Source organism: Peromyscus leucopus, chromosome 19 (assembly GCF_004664715.2).
Source record: "Peromyscus leucopus breed LL Stock chromosome 19, UCI_PerLeu_2.1, whole genome shotgun sequence".
In the NCBI taxonomy this organism is placed as follows: domain Eukaryota; kingdom Metazoa; phylum Chordata; class Mammalia; order Rodentia; family Cricetidae; genus Peromyscus; species Peromyscus leucopus.
The window spans coordinates 31,145,037-31,168,023 of NC_051079.1; the positions used below are offsets into that span (position 1 = coordinate 31,145,037).

The 22,987-nt window shown below is 44.2% G+C and overlaps 1 protein-coding gene across 15 annotated transcripts in view; it reads right to left on the minus strand.

Annotated features, from left to right (window-relative positions):
* Positions 1 to 22,987, minus strand: part of Ppp2r2b (protein phosphatase 2 regulatory subunit Bbeta) — a 410,600-nt gene that overhangs the window by 62,151 nt on the left and 325,462 nt on the right. The window lies entirely within an intron of this gene.

Consider the following 22,987-nt stretch of genomic DNA (forward strand, 5'->3'; position numbering starts at 1 on the left):
GGAAGAATTTTCATATACTTATCACTTAACAGAGGGTTGTTTTTTTCTGTTGAAAGAAACTTTTCCTGATTATTTTTATGAATGCACGAAGAGTTCATTTATGGAGGAAGGGCCTGGGAGGAGTTGAGGGGAAAGAGTGGCCTAGCGGGCTCAACGTACCTCATATACATATACACATATGAAAGTATCCAAGAACAAATAAAAACAGGAAGAAGCTTCTATCTGTTATATACAATGAGTTCCTAAGAATTGGCAGTAAAACAAATAACTCAATAAAAATACAAATCAAAGATATAGACAGAAAATTCAGAGGAAGAGAGCTCCAGACGTTTATAGATATGCCAACCTCACCAGTAGCCAGCAAGCTAAGAGTCTCTAAAAACGTCAATCTTGTAAAAGATTAGCCAGGTTCCTTCTTAAATCTTTATTCATAACGAATCTATTATACGGCAGTCCCTGTTCTGAGTTCACCACAGTTTTATGATGAGGATAGCTGAGACACAAAATAGTTAGTCATTTTCTTAACTTCAAGCATTCAGACACTGGGCCTAGAGTGACCCTTAATGCGACCTATGCTGCCTGGAAATTGAACAGGTAAAGGCTAAAATGACTGATGTCACACCTTCTCACACAGAGGTTAAAGCAGTGGTTCTCAACCTTGCAAATGCTGCGACCCTTTAATACAGTCCCTCATGTTGTGGTGACCCCCAACCATCAAATTATCTCTGTTGCCACCTCATAACTGTAATTTTGCTGCTGTTCTGAATCATAATGTAAATACCTGTGTTTTCTGATGGTCTTAGGTTACCCCTGTGAAAGGGTGGTTCAACCTCCAAATGTGTTGCCACTCACAGATTGAGAACCACTGGGCTGCAACCCACTGCCACTGGCCAGGGGAGTAAGAGCTGTAACAAAAAAGTCAGAAGTAGATACTAAAAGAAAAAGAATGTAACTTCTAACTTAGAAAGTCCTTGAGTGGAAACCGCCACTCAGCACCTGACAAGACATGTTGGAGAACATTAGTATCCATTGTTAGTTATGATTATATTCTACCAAAATCTAGACTCCTCTGGAGGAGGGGCTGAATAAGTTACAGTTTACCTAGACTCTAGAATGATTGCCATTTCAAAGAAGATGAATTGACTCAGAGGGATATCCGTGTAGCTAAGTGGTGTAGACACTATGAGAATCATATTCCTCCACTGCAGTTATAACAACATGTGGAGGCAGAAGCACAGGGAAGCTATAGAAACACTCACACCCCAGCAGGAACATTCTTACCTCAGGAAGAACTGCTACATGCTCTAGTCTGACTTGTTGCTATAAACGTATTTTCCCTTTGTAATATAAAAGGAAGTGGGAAAAGAAACAGAACCCAAAGTTGAGGGCTAGGGAAGTAGGGGTGGATCTGGGAGTCAAGGGGAGGACTTGGGGGTAAATATGATAAAACATGTATAAAATTTTCAAAGAATTAATTAAAATATTTATAAAAGCATTTTAAAACAGTAACAATGCAAACTGAATTTTCTATACATGCTTTTTTTTTTGGCTCCACTTAACTTTATTTCTCAGACAGATACTGTAATACAAAGCTGCTTTCCATGTAATTACTATTCCCTAGGTGAGCTTATTAAATTAGGAAGCATCTAAGTGTTTCAATATATTTGGTTACCTTATCCATCAAACTTACACATTACATTAAAAAAGAAGAAAAATCATCATATCTAATACTTCACCAGGACAGAATCCTTCATCTTCTTCAGTCTGGCCTATAACCTTAGTCATTGGGAGGCTGAGCAATCAGTGGTTATTCAGGAGCCTGATCAACAAAGTAAGACTGCATTTCAGAGGTGGCCAGCAGGAAAATGTCCTTGGCACCAGGGTTGCAGAACTTAGTTTGATCTCTAAGATCTACGTGGTGGAGCGGAGAGAAGGGGCTCCTCAAAGTTGCTACATGTGTGTACTTACACACGTGCATGCACACGTACTCATATACAAAAAAAACAAACAAACAAAACGACAATAAACGCTTCCTACATGGTGCACTCGCCTCTTCCTGGGGAAAGCCAAGCCCTCTAATAAGCCCAGCATGCCTATTCTTGTGAGCTAAGTGCTGTTTCCCAAACTGTCTGTACCCTCAGCACAGGGAGGGGACAACAGGAGGGGTGCAGAGCAGAAGACTGGAAGGGTCAGATACTCCCATAAGCCGCTGGTGCCCTCGGACTTAGTACACACTGTTTTCTGTGATCCCCACTTCTCTCTTCCCAGCTCTTTCCCAGCCTCGTGAATCCCACGGTTATGGTTAATAGGGCATTCTTCATTCTGTGCAGGCTCTCCATCCCACTGACAGTAATTGAGCAGCCGGGAGAGTCCTAAGAAAACACATCTCCAGTTCCTTCTTTAACACAGTGCCCTTCCCAGGGTCACTTCTCTCTAGAGCTCCTTTGCTCGAGGATGGCAAAACCCATCGGTCACTGTTCCCTAGGTAGAAATTGTGTTTGTTTGGAATGTTATTTATAACTACTTTTAATCTCCTTCAAGCAATGAGCCTGTTTATCTCTCATAAATTTTCTTACAATCTTAGAAGTTCATTGAGCCCTTTTCGTGTAAATGACTCTGTCTGCCTGCCCGTCTGTCTGTCTGTCTATCTATCTATCTATCTATCTATCTATCTATCTATCTATCTATCTATCTATCTATCTATCATCTATCTACCTACCTACCTACCTACCTACCTACCTACCTACCTACCTACCTACCTTCTGTTTATGCGGTTTTTCTGGGCCTTGAACTCAGGGTCTTGAACATCCTAGGCAAGTGCTTTACCACTGAGTTACATCCTCAGCCCTGTAACATTCTTTTGAAATTATATTATAAATCATGTTAGGTGGGTAAACTGTACAAAAAAAGAGGTTCATCCTGGATGGAAGAAGCTTAGGAGTTACATCTTTTGGAACAATGCACATTCTTATTGTCCACGAAGAGCCTGGAATCTTCTACCCTTTATGCTGGCTGCGTCTCTACACCCTCCTCATGAGCAGCTTGTTGTTTTCTTACACTCAGCAACAATAGGCTTTGTCCTGTAATGAGGTGTCCTGTGTCTGTCCCTTCAAGGTTTCCAGGTCACCATCCATCTTCTGACTCATCTCTGACTCTTCTGTGCCCTCTGATTTGGAGAAAGGTGAGAAAGGGTGGTGGGTTGGAGGCCATCGCCTAGCTTGACTCTAGGACTTGAAACTCCCACTGATTTCTCTCTTGCTGAAGGGAAGGGCATGGATTATTTCTCCCAAAGTCAAAGCTTTTTTTTTTTTTTTTTTTTGACAAAAAGTCCCTGCATTTGACCACAAAATGTCTGCACACTTCTACCCAGTTTATATTCTGTTGAGGACGTACATGACCCAGTTACTCACTGAGTACATGACCCAGTTACTCACTGAGTTACTCAGTTACTCACTGAGTCCTATTCACATGCCTTTAACACGTGGTTTCAACCAATCATGGTCACACACAAGAAAGAGGGAAACAAATCTATGCATTGATAACCACTGTCACTGTGTCCCCAGTGGGCAGAGGCCTCTCTGAGTGAGCATGAGGCGAGCAAACTGCCCTGAGTAGACAGGTGGGTCTCACAGTGTTTTGGTCTCTCTCTCTCTCTCTCTCTCTCTCTCTCTCTCTCTCTCTCTCTCTCTCTCTCTCTCCTCTCCCCCCTCCCTCCATCCCTCCCTCCCTCCCAGTTTATGTGTGTATCAAATCCCACCTGAATGAATATAAATAAAACTGTCATACATTTTTGGATTTTTTTTTTTTTGTGATATTGATGACATTGAAATTACTGTTGGGAAGTCGTAAACCAGTCTTCTCTTTTCCAGATTGCCTTAAGTCTTCTCTGTGCTCTAAGTAGCTCCCATACCCACCTGAGTTTCCCTGATGTATACTTCTTGTAATGTCCTCCTCCTTTGCAGCTTTATACCACACACTGTCTGTACATCTACACATTAATTATGTTATTCAGAGTTTGCAAAAGCTGTAAGCACTCTGTCTGGGGGAGTATGGACTCTTTATAAGAGGTTTTCTTTTCTTTTCTTTCTTTCTTTTTCTTTTTTAAAAATGGATTCTGACCTTTGCTTTCTGGGATGACTTTGGAACTTAGTCACTTCAAACCTGCCATTTTCCCACCCCTCCCTGCTTCCCGTAAGCTCTGTACACATGACCTCGTGTAAACGGCACACACATCTTTGGAAGCTCATTGGGGCTAGGTCCCATCGTAAGAGACGATGTCATTTAGTTAACACCAGAGGTGGGTATGGGAGCTACTTAGAGCACAGAGAAGACTTAAGGCAATCTGGATATTTAAAAATGAGGTAAATACGAGAGGGAAAGAGAAGACTGGTTTACGACTCCCTGACAGTAATCTCAATGTCATCAATATCACACACACACACACACACACACACACACACACACACACACACACACACACACACACACACACACACCTCCAAAAACTTATGACAGTTTTATTTATATTCATTCAGGTGGGATTTGACACACACATATTTATAAACTGTGTGTGTGTGTGTGTGTGTGTGTGTGGTGTGTGTGTGTGTGTGTGTGTGTGTGTGTGAGAGAGAGAGAGAGAGAGAGAGAGAGAAAAGAGAGAGAGAGAGAGAGAGAGAGAGAGAGAGAGAGAGAGAGAGAGAGAGAAACTCAGCACAGATAAACTTGTACTCGTATCTAAGTTCTACAGTGGCAGGGTCTCTTATTCACATGGCCTCTTCAGCCCTCAGGGAATTACCCGTAGTAGCTTCTCAGCACATTTTTGTTGAATGATTGCTAGAAAACTTTTCTAAAGATAAAAATCACTATTGCAATCAACTTGAAAATGAAACACATTACGCACCTAGTCACCATTCAAACAAGTGCTTGTCCAGACAGAAAACTTTGAAAATAAATGAAAGATTTTTCTCATTCTTCTAGTACAGTTTGCCATCAGGATTATTTGAGAAGAAACAGAAAGCACAGTTTGAGACTCTCGCTCCGTTGGTATGGGGTGATGCATACTGATTTTTAAAAGTGCCCCAATAACCGAAAAACGGCTACAATAGTGCTCATTAACCCTCAGATACTTGTTAGTCCCCTTTAGATACTTAAAACTGATCTGGTTTACATGCGTTGTGATTTAATATTTACTTTAAATGGATCTACTTTTTAGTTAACTACACATATTTTGATTGGGAATTTCACATCACTGCAATACATCAAAAAAAAAAAAGTTCCTTGTGAATTGCCAAAAATTATAAAAAACACATTGGAAAAATTTGTTTAAATTCTAGTCGAATACAGTCACCTGGGAAGGACCTAGAGTTTAAAGTTGCTATGAATTAAAAAAAAAAAAATGTAAGTGTTCTGAGAGAGGTTAGAACTATCACTGCAAAAGCCAGTCTTCAGGCTCAGTGTAACCAGAATGATAAAGGGGAACGGGAAGACTAAGTTGCTGGGGTTTTTGGTGATGCTGCCTAAGGCTGTGTCTTACACATCCTAGACTTTAAGAAACTTGGTGACAGCTGAAAGTGACCGCCACACTACCCAGAATGATGGCTCATATAGGTGGCTTCAATTATTGATAGGAAATCAATTTTCCTAGGTGTGGTGGCCTAGCCCTATGATTCTAGCACTTGGGAGGCTACACAGTGAGTTCCAGGACAGAAGTTACGAACCTTGTCTCAGAAGAAAAAAAAAAAAGAAAGGAAGGAAGAAGGCCATTTTTCATCAGGTACAACATTGGATCTCTGTTAGACTGTTCATTGCCTAACTCAGGCGTGTTTTCCTAAGTGGAAACTGAAGAGCTGGTTTGACAAGTTTCACCTCCACAGAGGGGATGCCTGGCGGGGCACAGAGGGTTCCTCTCTCTTCCCTGTGTGGCTGAGGGCTTCAGACCCAGTGAAGCGTGGGCTGTGTCTTGGTCGCTTACTTTCTGTCTCCCTCATGGCGTCTAGCCCTGTGAGCTTGCCAAGTGTGGCCTCATGAAGCACGTTCTCCGGCACACCTGAGCAGACAGGTGCTCTCAGCGAGCTTGGCTTTACTGCGCAGAGAAGGTCGAGGTGCCGCTCTGCTTGCTGGGAGGCCTCCTCTTTTATGGCGAGCTCACAGGGCACCCTCTATAGACATGGCCCTGCCTTGCCTTTCTTTCTATTGTGCTACCAGCTTCTGTCACCTGAAAGCCCACGTGTCCCTGCACCAGTAAGACAAGGGGCTGAGATTCTGCCAAGAGTCTCCTTGGCTTCTAGATAGTAAAGGGGGCACACCACAAGGGACAAATGGGGGTGGCGGGCTTGAGAACCAAGTTAAATGATAGGCAAAGGGAAAGGGAAAAAGACATAGAGAGCTGGAGGTTAAGAAGAAAAATAATGAGCTCTTTTCCACCCGGAAAGAGAACATAAGTAGCAAAGGGGGAAGCCAGGCTGTTGGAGGCAGAGGGTGATTTATTAATCAACACCTGAAGGATATGTGCATAAGCAAGGCACATGGCTGGAAAATTTTTAGCGTCAGTGTGCAGGATGGGAGCCACCCAAAGAAGCAGGAGGAGATGTAAAGTCCTCAGGAGGAGAAAATGAGGAAGTACCATTCTTCTAGGCCTCTGAAAACAAAGCAATGACTTTGGTGTTGACGAAAGCTCAAAGCGTGCAGCCGGCTTGGGCTCTGACAGACAGACTGCCGAAGCGAAGACTCAAGCTAAGTCTTAAGTAGAGTCGAGACATCTTAGACTTGCCCTACAAGCACGCAAGGGGTTTCTGCCGTCTAGGGTCAGAAGCAATGGCAAAAGCTTCTCAGGGATGCTGTTAGAGATGGGAGATGCTGTGGAAGAGCTGGAAGCTTTGTCCAGTGCAAAGCTTTGTTATCAGAAGAGCAGAGACTGCTAGCCGAAACAACCCAGTAAGGGCAGCTGGAGAGAAGCGAAACCTCGACAAGGTGTTGCGTGTAAACTCTAAAGGTGGCAGGCGAACACCCTTCCCTGTGCGCATGCTCGCAGAGAACACAGCAAATTTGGACGTTCTCTCTGAGCCTGACTCAACACGCTCCCCAACTGCTTATTTTTCCCTCCACCAGAACTGCTAGTTTAAAATGGCATTCTATTCTAGGTCTATTTATAGGCACGCAGGATTTTTTTTTTGTCTTAAATTACAGAAAGTAAGTTAAACCTACATCTTGAGTTATGGCACCAAATATAGTGAGACATTTTCATTTTCTAAGGTTGCAGATTTGGGCGAGCTAAGTTTACAGTGTGCTTGGAATTTTAATCTCTTAACATATATGCCGCTTCCATTGCTCATAAATTTTTTTCTTCCTCAGAAGGAACTAATGCCAATAAGGGAACTAATGCTGGCTCAGTCTGTCTGTTCTGGGGCATCTTTCCATTTGATAATCAGTAGAAATTACATGAAGGTACAGCCTTATCAAACATAAACACAGAGAAATCTAATTCTCTATGCTAATCTACCTTAGTACTAATGCGGATGGGAGCATTCCTAGAAGAAAAGCTGTCCAATTAAGAGGGGGAAAATTCTAGAAGACACTTCAAGTGTCCAATGCTGTATTAGAGTTTTCAAAAGTTTTAATCACTTCTCTTCACCTCCCCACTCATACCCAGTGTGTGTGTGTGTGTGTGTGTGTGTGTGTGTGTGTGTGTGTGTGTGTAAACATGTGCAGATGTGCATGTTAGACCAGAGGTTGACACTGGGTGTCTTTCTCAATCACTCTTCATTTAAATGTTTTCAGATAGGGCCGCTCACTGAACCTGGCATTCACCAATTGGCTAAACTGGCCCATCAGGGAGCTAGAGATCAGCCTATCTCTACCATCACATCTGTGCTAAGGGTACAGTGGCTCCAGAGGACAGCAGACCATCTGTCCACACCTGGCTTTCATACGGAAGCTGGCGGTCCTAACTCAGGCCCTTGCACTTGCAAAGTGGACACTTTATGGACTAAGCCATCTCCCTAGACTGAGTCTGAGAATGGAGAAGGAGTTAATAAACTTCTGCCAGGAGGGAAACACGCTTATCTTTTTCTTAGTGGTCAAGACAAACTAGAAGCCGAGAGAGCTTTCTGCCTTGTCTTTATTTAAGGAAAGAAAATCTCCTACTCAGAAGCAGTTTTCAAGTCTGAGTTCTTTATTTGTATTTTTACTGTGCCCACAAAATAAAGACATGCAGTACAACATTTGACAGTGGATCTATGACCTAAGGGGAAACTGGTTCAGGCAGAGAATTCTGCATTTTGATGACTGACAGATGGAAGCTGGGACAGAGAATTTAAAGGGAGATTTGCAGCCAGAGTCCCGAGGGGCTCTTAACAGCTTCCCAGGTTCCTGTTCCTGCCACCACCCCAGGGTCCCTCATGGAGATGCGGGCAGCTGCCGCTTCTTGCTTGAAGGAGTCACTCCTGGCTCAGAGAGAACTTGAAGGTTCTCTCAAAACTGGGCATTGTGGAGTCGGGGGACCCACTCACCTCAACTTCCTGCAGAGACTCGGGTGGGTTTATTTTCTATTAGCACCTTCTCCACACTTACAGAGAACACCTGACTATGGGATGCTCAGCTCCGGTTGACACCTCTGCAATACAACTTCTGCACCCAAGGCTCAGGGAATATTGAGGAAGAGGTGGTGGAAAGCTTGTCAGAGCTAGAGATTTCCCTCTGCTTTGGAGGAGGATGTTCCTCCCTCCAGTTCTGTCTGTTCTGTCCCAAACATCCCAGAAACAGTGCAAAACTTGTTTCTCAGAGTTTGTGCACCAACCAGACGCTACTGAGTGCTAGTCCTCCCCTAGCTGAAATCTTCTAGGCTGTCACATTCTGCAAGCTATGTGGTGCTTGACACAACTTACAGTGCACAGAGCATTGTCTATACTGTCTAATCCATTTGAGTTTTCTTTTTCAATTCTCTCTCTCTCTTTCTTTCTTATTTATATGCATGTGTGTTCATGCTTGCTTGAATTTATGTGCACCATATACATGCATTCAGGGGCCAGATCCTCTGGAACTAGAGGTAGAGAGGGTTGTGAGTTAGCATGTGGGTTTTGGGAACCAAACCCAGGTCCTCTGCAAGAAGAGCAAGCGCTTTTAACCACTGAGCCATCACTCCAGGACTAAATTTAAGTTTTAAAAATGTAACCAGGTAGTAGTGGTACATGCCTTTAATCCAAGCATTTGGGAGGCAGAGGCAGGAGAAATCTCTCTGAGTTCTAGGCCAGCCTAGTCTACAGAGCTAGTTCTAGGATAGCCAAGGCTACACAGAGAAACTCTATGTTGAATAACCAAACCAAACCAAACCCAAATCAAACAAAAATGTATTAAATATATTTTGACTTGATGTCCTTAAGATTTTTGCTTTCTAGTTTTATGCTGATAATGTGTGCCTGGGAATATCCTGATGTCCTAGACTGTGGGAAAGGAAAACGATGGTTGGTCCATCTCAGAAATTTATGCTTGTGAATGGAAGAAAAAGGCAAGGATAACAGTCATGATTGTTAGGTTGATTACTCTAAGTGAAAATTTAGGATCAAATATACAGCAGGTGCCATACCCAGCACACTACCCCTTGGAGGCCGAGAAAGCTCCTACGGGTTCTATGGTTACATTAGCAATAAAAGATGTTGGCAAATGCCTGGTAAACAAATTGCCTCTTCCAGGAACCAGTGTGTATTCATCCGTCATTCCTCTGGGTGTGGGGCTCAGATTTTTTTTTTTTTTTTTTGCACGGAGAGCAGAGCTAACCCTTGTTTGAAGCCAAGTGGAAGGTCTTCCTAGGGTGCTGTACTTCTAACTGACCCCAGTCATTCCTTTCTTTCTCCAGCCTCAGGCGTGCATGGAAGATGAAGGTAATGATTTATATGTCTTAAGCAGCTCTGACAGGTGTACTCCATCTTGACTTCCTCCATTCCCAGGAATAATCGGAAGCTTATCTTTCCCTTTGTATAGTAGGGAGCTGTCAGGTTCTATGACCCTCCAAACAATTCGATCATTCGTAGAAGGGTTCACCTCTGGAGAGGACACCTTGGTATTGGAGAAGCTAGGTGGAGGCTGTGCCCTGACATGGGGCAGTCAGGGGCTGGAGGGCAACATGGCCTAATTGACAAATGTCACCTGTTTCCTGAATTTAAACTTTCTGTCACCACCAGGAGCTACCTACTCAGGCAGCTTCTCTAGCTTGGTATGTCTCATGTCTTTGGGTACAGAATACTTAGCCATCCACACAAGGAAGAGCTGTTCCAAAAAAGAAAACAGCAACCCACCCAGAGCAGAGAGTACAAGCCAGGCCAGAGCAAGGTCTTTAACAAAGCCCATGGTGCATAGTGTGGCCTCGCTGGGACTACACTCGCCCTGCACATACCTGGAGTCTCTCTCACCCTCCTCCTATCTACACGGTGCTATGCTCACTCCTGCATGCGACCTTGGCCTTCTGCTTGTCTCCTGTTTGGACTGCTCTTCCCACTCTCCTAACCTGTCGACTGCTACAGCTCAAGGGTTATTGCTCAGAAAATTATTCTGTGCTCTCCCTGGATGGGTCAAGTTCTCCATCCTTCTTTCTCTTACATGCCATGCACTTCTCTGTATCTCCTGTTAGAGTGATGGTTTTATACAGAAAGTGGTTTATTCCTCTTTCACCAAGAGACTGCAAGTTAGAGGGCAGGGGCCATGCCTTCTGCAGGGGTTGCTGTGACTCTGGGTTACAGAGAGCTGAGCTCATGGTAGGGATTCAGTAAGTGCTTTTGGAATGAATGAAATGTGAATAAGCAAGAAACCTTGATGGCCTGTGTTCTTAACTGATCTGGGTTGGTGTCGCAGTCATTTGCGGGCTTCTCTGTACTAAGGACCTTCCCGTGGGAAGTGGTGATGCTAACCAAGCCTGGGACTGTTTCATTACTTTCACTGCTGAGCCTAGCCTCCTGAGATAACTGGATGAACTCTTAACCTTGTGTTCAGGTATTTGGGCATTAGACATTCTCTTTACTTAATTGGATGTTGCAGAACTCCAAATTCCTGAAAATGAGAGACAGTGGAGTCACAGGGCAGAGAAGAAAGTATGAGAAGGAACTCAGTTCCTCTCCTCTCCCCTCCCCTCCCCTCTCTCCTCCCCTCTCTTCTATTTTCTTCTCTTTACAGGGTCTCATGTAGTCCAGGCTGGCATTGAACTTGATATGTAGTAAGAATGACTTTGAACTTCCTGATTTTCCTGCTGAGTTCTGGAGCCACAGGCTTGTGCCCATGCCTGGTTTAATGTGGTACTGGGGCCCAAACCTTGGGCTGTTCACATGCCAGATGAGCTTTCTACCAACTGAGCTACATCGCCAGCCAAAGTGTGTCTAGGCTGGCCTTGAACTCTTGATCCTTCTGCTTCATTCTCTTCAGTATTTGTCTACCTAGGAATGGCACCATGATGGGACAGGTTGTTTCTAAGTTTACAACAAGACTGGTTACAGTGACAAGCAAGGACACGAAATTGGTATTTCCACTATTTTAAAAGATACGTTCCAAACTCATGAGATCGAATCCTCATGAGCTTGAGGATCAAAATGTGGCGGGATGGTGGGGGATGGGGGGGTGGGGTGGGGAGGTTTCATGACCTAGTGTGGAATTTCTGTTTCAAGACATCCTGAGATGGGGTGAGAGTGAAGAGTAAATGTGGCTACAGTGCCTGGCAGAGTGTCAGGCAGGAAGGAGTTCTCAGTTGACGTGAATAAGCTCGAACTGGCAAGAAGGAAGTTCTACTAAACATCTTTCACCATCAGGTGACTTTGTACCTGGGAGACAGTAAGACCTGAGTGAAGATGCTACCAGGGAAAAGTCCTGTTCTCTCAACTCTTTGACTCAGCACTTTCAGCTAGCATTTTCCAAAGGGAGGTTCACTGCTGTTTCTTGCCCTCCTCCAAAATTGATCAGTGACCTACTGTTTAGTAGCTCACAGTAAGATAAGAGGGTTCAAGCCCCAATCGATGACCGGCTCCATGAACTGAATGAACTCTTCCTGTGGCAGAGAGAAATGTCACGGATAATTCTCTAACTGTGGACCTGCATGGGCCAAGGACCATATTTTTAGTAGAATATTTTAAACAGTAATTATCCTCTCCATTGAGAAGAAAGTTCCTTATGGACAAATAAGTTTGAGAGAAAATGCTTTACTCCAAATCTTTTCTAGATAGCACGTATCAATGTCTTAAAGCTTTACAGAAACTCTGAGGAAATGGATTTGTTTACATACACTTAAACTATAGCTTCCCATGTTGCTCCAGCAAGACACATTTGTGAGCATGTGTATGTGCTCTGGTGACTTTTAACACTTCTATAGTAAAGAAGGCATCAGATCACAGCAACAATTTGTTCAAGGATGACCTGGCCCCAGTAAATGCCTCCCAGGTGGAATGTTCTTTCCTTGGAGCTCCACCATTCTAAGGAAACCAAAGAAGTCTATATTTTCTTTTCTGTTGAAAATGCTTCTTTTAACTATAAGACTACCCTTTATAAAAGTTTTTCTTACACCAGTTTCTTGTTTTATGCATCAAAGAGAAGACAGTGTCTTCTCATCTACTACCCCTAGGGATGTATTTCAAGATCTTGACTGTCTGGTGAGGACTGGTATTTAAAATGCTTACATCAGTGCACCAGCCAGAGCTTGGTTGGCAATGTCCTAAGATCAAAGTGATCATGTCCTCTGTTGGGCTTAATTCTAAATCCATTTGTGTTAATTATTTTCTACAAAGATCTTATGTCTAATGAGCAGAGGACCTAGAAACCCTCTTGTGATTTTAAATTAATTTCTTAGCATAACTTGGTAGTGAAAGGGAATCTGACACACACATTTGATCTGCTAAGAAAGCCAATTTGGAAAACAAATCAAAGTCGGGCCTAGACTCTGTTAGTCAGGCTAACATACATTCTCAGGTGTGTTAAACCATGAGCATATGCATGGCTGTACACTCATTCCAAGGATTGAGAAAATCTCCTGCTTCCATCATCCAATTATGCCTGAGTTCCCACTTACTTCTAAAAGCATAGCCAGATACTCCTTAGATGAAAAGATGAGAGGCATACCCTTCTCTGGTGAGGGAAAGCTGAATGGGTCAGTGTGAACGAAGGTAGAAAGGGCAATACCATCCATACTTGAAAAACCTGAAAAAGACCAGCAGACTGCCTGTGCTAGTAGTCAGCCTTCCTGCAGCCCATCCCTGAATTCAGGTCACCGACTGACCAAAGGTTAAGAAGGAGAGTGCTCCATAACCTGGAATCATGCCTAGCCCCCTTAACCATGATGTCTCAAGATAAATGACACCCATCACTATCAGAGCATTTGGATTTGATTTTGGTCAAATGAGATTCTTTTCTTTTCCTGACACCAGTTGAAAGTTTCAACATCTTATGCCCATTGAGGGCTAACCCATGGGCACATTCCAAAGGGCTGGGGAACAAGATGCAATGATAACTTGATCCTAATCCAGGTATGGGATTCCTTTTATACTGTCATTTCTGTTGGATCTAATTACAGAATGGTAAATGCAGCATACCAGAGGTATCTCTGGGATGAAAGATAATGTGGCATTGTCGTCGGGGAGTGTGCTCCGATTCCAAGAGGGCTAAAGGAAAGCTTTTACCATGCTAGACTCCACCAATTTGCTATTTACTTGTGCAAGAATATGCAATCATTCCCATGTTGTAGATGATGGCTGCCACTTGATCAAGGACTGATCCCTTTCCTAGTGACTTAATGTCAGGGTACAGTAAAATGTGCTTATAATCTGTTTGGCAGAAGGCCTGGCATGTGGTACATGCTTAATAAATGTTTTCAGTAGTTACTATTAGAATATAGCACTGGGCATGAGGAGGCTGCCCATCTGTGATGCTACCAGAGTGAGAGGGGAAGGAACCTGAGTCACAGGATAAGAAATAGCTAGGGTCAACCATAGTGAGAGCCACAACAAATCCATCTAAAGCAATGTCAAGGCAACTGTATTTTGATGCAATGTCGCTTTCATATTGGTCTGCACAGATCTTGAGGGGTGACAGGGAAGAACTGAGAATCAAAGTCAGAGACTCTCTAGTGTGGAGCTGATCTTAGAGGTCATCATGCCAGCAGCTGCCAACATCAGTCTCTGGGTTATAGGGCATAGACATGGGTAAGTGCCTTGGCCCTTTTCCCGAAGTTTCTGAGTAGTTGGTTAAGTGTGTGTGTGTGTGTGTGTGTGTGTGTGTGCGTGCGCGTACACACACACACACACACACACACACACACACACACACACGTACAGGGGGTATGCATGGGGGTTGGGAGGGGGTTAGGCACTTTCTGACTCTGATGACTAGAGTTTTATGCCGTGACTTAGCTCTAGGTACCCTTCCTACCCACTTTCCTGCAAAACAACAAAACCACCTTTGTCAACACCAGCGGCTTCTACTCCCTGTATGGCAAATTGCTCTCTCACCCTGGCTTATTCACCTGGATTTGGGTTTGAACCTCAATTTCAATGCATATATCAGGCATTCAGTCTTAATAAGAGGCAGGAGAGCAACATGAACTTTGGAATTAGAAAGACAGAGATCTGAGTCCAAGCACCACCACTTATTAACCTCTGACCTTAGGTAAGTTCCTTAACCTTTACAGCTTGAGGTGCCAGGCCCTGAAGGACCACATTGGTCCCTACATTTCAGGTTTGTCTGGAAGATGAAATTATGCCAAGTGCTTCTGGAATGCAGTGGATGCTTGCTAAACATTAGCTGCTTTTATAATTCCGACTGAATCAGTTCATTTGGCTACCACTGAAAACAACTAGTGTTGTGTCCCTGGATATTAGCCAAAGGAATCGGGCAACAGCAAGAATAGAAACACTCACAATTCCTAAAAGACTAAATGAATCCAGACATGGAGGCTTGTCTGTAGCCTAGCTGCCTGAGGTTCCTGTAGGGTGTTTTCTGATCCCATAACTGAAACTCCACGACACAGACAGATATAATCAGATAACAACAACAATCAATAATGATAACAGAAATTATTATTTATTTTCATAAACACAGAGTATGTGCGTCCTGCTGAGTTACACCCATCACATGCCAGTATTCACTTTCGGGGCAGTCAATCAATGAGAGCTCTCAATATGCACCCTCAGAGGTAGGAGGGGGAAGACGAAGCTAGGGATGAGAAATTACCCTCAGCAGAGTGACACATTCACCAAGTTAATCTAATCCAGGGGGGCCATCGGGGGCTGTTGCAAGCCTGTGAATACGGAACAGACTTGATTGATTTTCATGGCAGTAGCTAAAACTCCATTGTTATTTGCACAAATATGAGGGAAGATGAAGCCGTGAAAGGATTGTATATCAAGCCTCCAGTGAAGCCATAAATCAGAGAATGAAGTTTAAAAAATTAAAAAATGGTTAGAGGAAGGCTAGATCTGTATCTGAAGAGGCCTCGGTTATTAAAGCATAAAGCCCAAATTAAAACTAGGGGCAGTAAAAGCCCGTCTTGACTCAATTAAAAATTTCTCTGGAATGAAGATACCTGACTCAGGACACCTCAACTGCTTCTTCTTATGGGTGGGTCGTCACAGCCACACCACCAGAAGGAAGCAAACAATAGCACACGTCCTCCCGCCTCCCAGCTTCAAGTTCCATAGCATCAAAGCTGGTGTAGCCCTGAAGACTCATCTTGAAACCCCATCCTCATCCTGCACCTCCTCCATTCTGTGCATCCTCGGAATTGCCAAGGCAACCTTTCGTGTGACTCCCGAGAAGTATCACAGAGCCTCTGCCAGTACTTCCATAAGCGTGCCCCAGAATTCTTCATGGGTTGCCTAGGGAGTCCTAGCAGAGTTATCAAAACCAGAATTCCTTGTGCTGAGGTCAAGTGAATGTTTCTAAAAATGTATACGGGGTGATCAGGAGGCACACAGCATTGTGAGAGCCATGGCTTAAACTGATGTCACGTGCAGCTTGTCTCCTCTCTGCACTGTGAGGACAGGGCGGTTCATTTGTCTTTCTAAGGCTGCCTTGGTCAGTACCTGGTTTGTGCGGTACCTACTGTGTACTCAGCAGTTTAGAAAGTTGTCATCGTTGTATAAATTGAGGATCAGGCCAAACGGCTCTCAGAACGTGGAAGACAGGATTCTAGGTACACACAAATCTGTACTGTACTCTAGGCCTGCTTCTTACTATCTTTGACTTCTCAAGCTAGCACTCACTTCTCTGCACCTCTGTTTACAAATCTCTAAAATGGGCAGAATGCCTAAGTCATAGGACCACGAGAAAAAAAGAGTTGTAAAATATACACAAAACTGCTAGCCATGTCAATGAAGGGCTGGGAAAAATGCAGTTGTTCTACAGTTCAGACTGGTAGAACTCTCTTAAAAAACAGGGCAGGTAGTTAAATTGGTAGTTCCACTGAAAGACTGTTCTTTTGGGAGTGACTAACTCACCTAACCCCACAACCTATGAGCAATCACCCTCAAGGAAGTTCCCATCAGGAGCTAGCGCCTGTGAGGCTGTGGCCCGGAGGTGTCTAAATAAATGGTCATCAACAAGATTTGCAAACATCATGTGACATTAAAAGGATAAAGGTTAGTTCTGCAGAGTCAAGAAAATGTAACTGAGCTTAGAGGTGGACAGACCGTGGCCATGGGCAGGAAGCAGGAGAGTGGACACATGACACCATCTAATCACAGTAGCCTTTCAGAGTGCTCAGGCCTCTAAACACAAACTCTTGAATGAAGAAAGCTTTGACAAGGACTTCCAAGAGATGGAAATCAGTAATGAAGTTCCCTGGCAGTATGGCCACAAAGTATCATTTTCTTAGTGAGTAGAAAAGGAATGAAAATCACCATTAGATTTTGGGTTGGACTAAGGTTCGAATCCCAGCACTGCCACTGTAGAGCCACGAGGCTGTGGACAAACACTGTGCATTCCCTGACACTTAGTCTCTGCTCTGGCGTCATCCATTCTCTTGACAAATGGTGACCTACTGTCCTAGCGCATGCCTGCATTGCTGAAGCTTCACCCCACCCCCCATCCCCGGCCTCTTTCCATAGAGAAAGTGGTTTTCTGAGGGATGAGGCGAGGCAGGCAATGAACAAATGGTTTATTAAGTTATGCTCAGAGCTAAGAAAAAAAAGATCAGGCAAAGGACACGGAAAGTGATTGGGAAGGAGTGTGCGCCATTTCTCACCAAGTATTCCGGGAAAAATTATTTGATAAAGTGCCACCCGGGCGACAACTGACAGGAAGTCTATGGCTTCAGATGACCTGGAGGATAACACAACCTTCCTGGCAGAATTATGGCATCAACGCAATGGTATAAGGACATACATAGAAGCCAGTACCTAACATCCAGGAAGCAACCAACAAGCAAATCTTTTTTTTTTTTTTTATCATAGTTCTTTAAATACTATTTCCATTAGACTGTTAGGGGAGTCTGGAGAAAATCCATTAGAAAACTTAACTTATTATATCTCCCTCATCTTTCAGAAGACAGGTTATGACAAGTCACAGCTTGAGTGCTCACACCTTTGCGAGTCTATTTATAACAGGTTTAAAAGCAAATGTCACACTGGCCTAGGTTCCTAGGGCAATGTCAACCAGCCTTAATGAGGCACACAATATCTCCGGGCTTACCCTGCCGGGAGAGAGTGCCAAGGGTGATTTCTTACTACCCAGCTCCCATCCGTGGCTGATTAATTCACTCGAATACCAACCCTGTTGCCTAGAAAGGGCTCTAAGGGCCCATTGCCCCTGGGTACTGGGAGCCTAGGAGAGAAGAGCATGGAGGAGCTTCCTAAGCACAGCTGCATACGGACTCAAGGTGTGTTTCTCCATGCTGTCTTGGGAAACTCAATGAGTGCGTGAAAATGTGAGTGAGTGAGCAAGTGTGTCTGTATGTGTATGAGTGTGTGTGGGGATGTTGTGAGCACCTCTGACCAGGTATGATAAAGACACCAATCATGAAAAGTGGCATTTCAGTGGCTGGAAAGATGGCTCTGTGTATAAAGTATTTGCTGACAACGATGAGGTTTAGAATCAGGAACTTCATCTCCCACACAAACACCAGTTGGGCATGGGGGCCTGCCTGTAACTCCAGCTCCTGGAAAGCAAAACCGGGGAATCTCCAGAGCAAGCTGGTTAGCTATCCTGGTGGTAGTTATGTGAGAGCTCAGGGTTCAAGTGAGAGACGCTGCCTTGATGAAGAAGGTGGACAGCAACCAAGGAAGACAGCTGGTATCAAGCCTTGGGCCTCCATGTGCATCCACACCTGTACTCTTGCCACACACACACATACATACAGGAGAAAAGCATTTCAAATACCCCAACGTATGGGTGTAAGGCTGAGAGCCCTGGCTTTTGGTTTAGGTCTTAGCTATGACATGACATCCAACCAACTAAAGACAGGAGCAAGCTGCTCTCTCTTCTGGAGCCAGTAGCAAAGTATATCAATGTCTGTTTTACAGACCTGCAGGCTGAGCACGGAGGTCCCCTCTTGGGGCTTTGTGTCCTGAGCCGTGGACTCAGCTCCTGGGGCAGCGGATACAAACAAGGAATGCAGCCCTGTTTGCAGCACAGCAAAGTCTCAGTAAATACTAGATTCCAGCAACTTCCTTGCCAAACCTGCCCAGTCCTCCTCATTGTGTTTTCTGGAGACGAACTGAGGCATCAGGTAAGAAAGCATCCAGTGGGTGTTACTCAATTATCATCATGATTATCTTGGGGATGTAAGGATACTGAGCAGGGAGACATTCTCCTCCTGGCCTCCTTGGGTAACAAGTGATTGGATTCGAAAGAGCATTTTCCATTAAAAAAAAAAAAAAAAAAAGCCAGACTCACATTCTTGCTTTAAAAAAGCTGAGCCTCTCAGAATTGAAACAGGATGGGTTCGTTACGCAGTGAGGATTAATTAGCTGTCGGGTATTATTAAATGTTCCTGCGCTCGAGCCCCACGTGGAATCGGATACAGTGAAAATGAGCAAGCAGTAATCATCGTGGGGGTGGGTGGGTGGGGAACACAATTGCTGGCGATGCGGAATTCCAGAGCAGAGTGTGCTGGTCAAGAAGAGTCTGATGGATGTCACATCTCTGTTTGGGGTCACTGTTCTGAATCTGTGGTTTCCAGGGTGGCTGGTGGCGGTGTTTCTTTTGTTTGTTTTGCTGTTTTCATCTCCTCCTTTCTCCACCAGGATCAAAAAGTAACAGAAGCTCAAAAAGAATCACAATTCTAAGGGAGCTGGTGGATGTTAGAATCCAGCGACCACAGACCCTGGTGTTTTAACAGAGTCAAGAGTCAAAAATGCAAATTGGGTCTCAGAATGCAAATGTTTCCAACCCTCTGCTTGGCAGGGTAAAAGTAAAGGAGAAAAACTGGAGGGCACTGTCCAGTGCCACACAGCTGGTTACTAACTCCTGGAGTTCAAATTGTTATTTTCTAACTGGCAGCCACACCTCAGGGTCTCTGTCAGGGTGATCTGGGGCTCACTTCATTAGCATCATTGTCTGCCACAGTTGATCTCTAGTGGGAATGTAAAATAGCCTTCTCTCCTCTGTCACTGGGATGGAGCCTCCAAGGGGTTAGGCAGAGATATACGGAATCCCATAGGATGCCATTGGCAATGGGAAACCATAGTGGGCACTACAGATGGCCTCTGAAAAATTTCACGCACGAAGCAAACAAAGGCAGATGTATCAGTTAACACATTAAAGATAATTTCAGAGGCACCAAAACGCACTGATGTCACGTTAAGAAATGAAAACAAAGTACTTCCTCTTGGAATAATCTGATCAAGCCTGAGCCCAAATGTAAAAATTTCACTTCTCTCCCTGTACCTCCATCTGTCTGTAGCTTGTGGTCACTGGTCTGTCTGTTGTATGCATGTGTATACATGTGCCTGGTGTCTGTCTGTCCTAAACAAGGGGGGTTTCTTTGTCTTTATTGAACAATGCAGACATGTGGCATGGGAAAGAGAAGAGGGAAACTTTCACAGAAATATTTAACAGAGTTTTACGAGGGAAAAAGTTACTAGTCGCCACTGACCCAGAATGGCAAACAATACTGCAAACAGACGGCATCAGCCTGTATGCATTTTGCTTTCAACATTTGTGGTGCATATTTGCTTTTAAGGTTGCTTCCAACCCAATGGCTGCTTTCGGCCAATGAGTATCACGGCGCACACATACACAAAGACATTATTACTCTGGGCTCAGGGCAGGGAGAAGTATGTAACTCAAGATTAGCTCTGCTTTAGCTTAGGTTCTGAAAAAGATGGTTATGTGGGCAGTCCAAGGCACAGTAAGGTTGTTTACATTGCTCTCTTAAAGGCAGGTTAAGCTTAAACAGGTTAAGTACATAGTAGGGCAGCAGGTTAGATACATCATCTTAAATGATCTCAAGGTATATTAACTTTGCTTCAAGGTCTGAAGAGTTTAGTCTCTTTGGATGCAAGAGATATTTTCAGAACAACATGTCACTACAGGCAGAGTTCATGGCAGAACTCAGGGGCACCTAGTCCAGTTGTTTTCCACACAGGACTGCCATGTCCCAAGGGACAAAGAAAGTCTTAATTCCTGTCCTATTTCCAGCAAGGTGCTTATTACTTAATCCATAAATATCTTGTAGAGTATAGAAAGAAAAAACATGACTTTTCTTTCTCTCTCACATACACATATAGGCCTATTATCAACAAGGGTAAGAAAAGTGATGCTGATGCTAGTGATGGGGGTGAGGATGACAATGATGATGAAGGCTGGAGACGTTGATGATGATGGTAACACTAAATAGGCAGCTAACTTGGAGTGTTCTCTGTGTGCCAGATACTACATAGGGGAAGCTCTTGGTCTCACACACATGGTGTCTCGGTGAATCCTCACAAGAACTTCAGTGAACAGTGACCACTGTCCCCTGTGTTCTATAGATAATTCACTGGAGACATAAGGTTTCAAGTCAAATGCCCACCGTCACCAGCTGGAGAGGAGCAGGGTCATACTTCTAGCCCACTTCAGCCTACCTGGACCTTCTTATTTGTCCTTATGATTCTCTGCACTCTCCCAAAGCTCTGCACTTTTACAACAGCAGAGCAGGTTGAGACCTCCCCAACCTGGTCTAATAAAGGGATAGAGAACTGGCATAAAGACAAAGCAGCCAATGTGTGTGGGCTCAGAAGGAACACAACTAAAGACATGGTGCCCATCACTACAGGAAGTCCCAATAGCTTAGCACTATAGTGGCCTGCAGTTGATGAATAAATAGATTAATGGATGAATGAGGCCGTGAGCCGGTAAAGGCACGCAGTGATCAGTCATGCTCACTTTTGCTTGTGTACCCACAGGGAGACCCTTTCTCCTCATGTGTTTCACAGTTGCCCCTCTTTCAGGTTTGGCCCGCTGACCAGCAGCTGATGTCTAGAAGCACATAGTTTACAGTTCTGAAAGTCCTGTGGGGCTAGAGCTGGTCCCAACATGCTCTTACCTACTGTTTACACTGAGCAGATTCAAAATAAACCATCCACTCTTAAACCACTTTTACCTACATCTAGAGCAGTGGTTCTCAACCTGTGGGTCTCGAACCCTCTTGAGGTTGAATGACACTTTCACAGGGATTTCTAAGACCATTGGAAAATATAGATATTTACATTACAATTCACAACAGTAGCAAAATTACAGTTATGAAGTAGCAACGAAAATAATTTTATGGTTGGGGGGGTCATCACAACATGAATGACTGTATTAAAGTGTCACAGTGCTAGGAAGGTTGAGAACCACTGCTCTACAAAGTCTCTCTTAATGGCCCGTTTTTAGAAATCCATTGTATTAGCAGCGCCCCCTCCGCCAGGCCTTTCCTGGCTTCCAGAACCGAATGCCATTTCTTTCTCCTTTGGACAAATGACTCACTATCTCTGTCTGTACATTTATCTTACTCTGGGTAGAGTGAGGGCCATTTGAGTGTGAGTGCTGTCATGGTCCCATCTTTACCAGGCTATGCACATCTGGAGGGCCCTAAGGAAGCCACACAGAGAACAAAGCCTACAAATGCTGTGGAATAATGCTTTTGTACACTAGTTTAATAAAACGCTGATTGGCCAGTAGCCTGACAGGAAGTATAGGTGGGATAAGCAGACAAGGAGAATTCTGGGAAGAGGAAGACTGAGTGAGGAGATACCAGCCCAACGTCTAGAGAGCAGCAGGTAATGGCACACAGGTAAAGCCATGGAACATGTGGCAACATATAGATTAACAGAAATGGGCTGAGTTTGAGTGTAAGAGCTAGTCAGTGGTAGTCCTGAGCTAATGGCTAAGCAGTTTTAATTAATATAAGCCTCTGTGTGTTTACTTGGGTCTGAGCGTCCAAACGGCTGTGGGACTGGCGGCTGAGAGAGATTTGTCCTGATCGCAGGCCAGGCGGGACACAGGAAAACTTTCAGCTACATACACACATGCCGAGCATTAACACCTACAGTGGAAGGACCTTCCACCCCTTGCCTTTCCCCTTTACTAGTTCACAGACCATAGGACTTCTGGCCAGTGTTGCAGGAGGAGAATGGAAAAGGAGCTTGTCTGACCAAAGTTCGAAAGGATTAAGTGAATATTGTGTTTTGAATGCAGTTTCTCCTAAAAGGCTCAGGTGTGGAAGTCCTGGTCATCATGTAGATGATCTAATCACCTGAAGGTGACTGGATCAAACAGGATCTCTTCAACCACAGTCAATGTCTTGGGGTTCAGAATTGGGTGGAATTATTGGAAGATGGGGCCTGGCTGGAGAGGGTAGATCTAAGGATGTGTCTTTGGAGGGTATCTTGTCTCTGGCTCCATCCTGTCAGTCTGCCTCTTTGCTTTCTGACCACCATAAAGTGAGTCCCCTCTACTTATGCTGTTACTGCCATTACTACTTCCTCAGCATGGACCGAGAGCAACGAAGCCAGCTGGCCCTGGACAAAAGCTCCGAAACTGTGGGCTAAAATATATGATTTGTCCT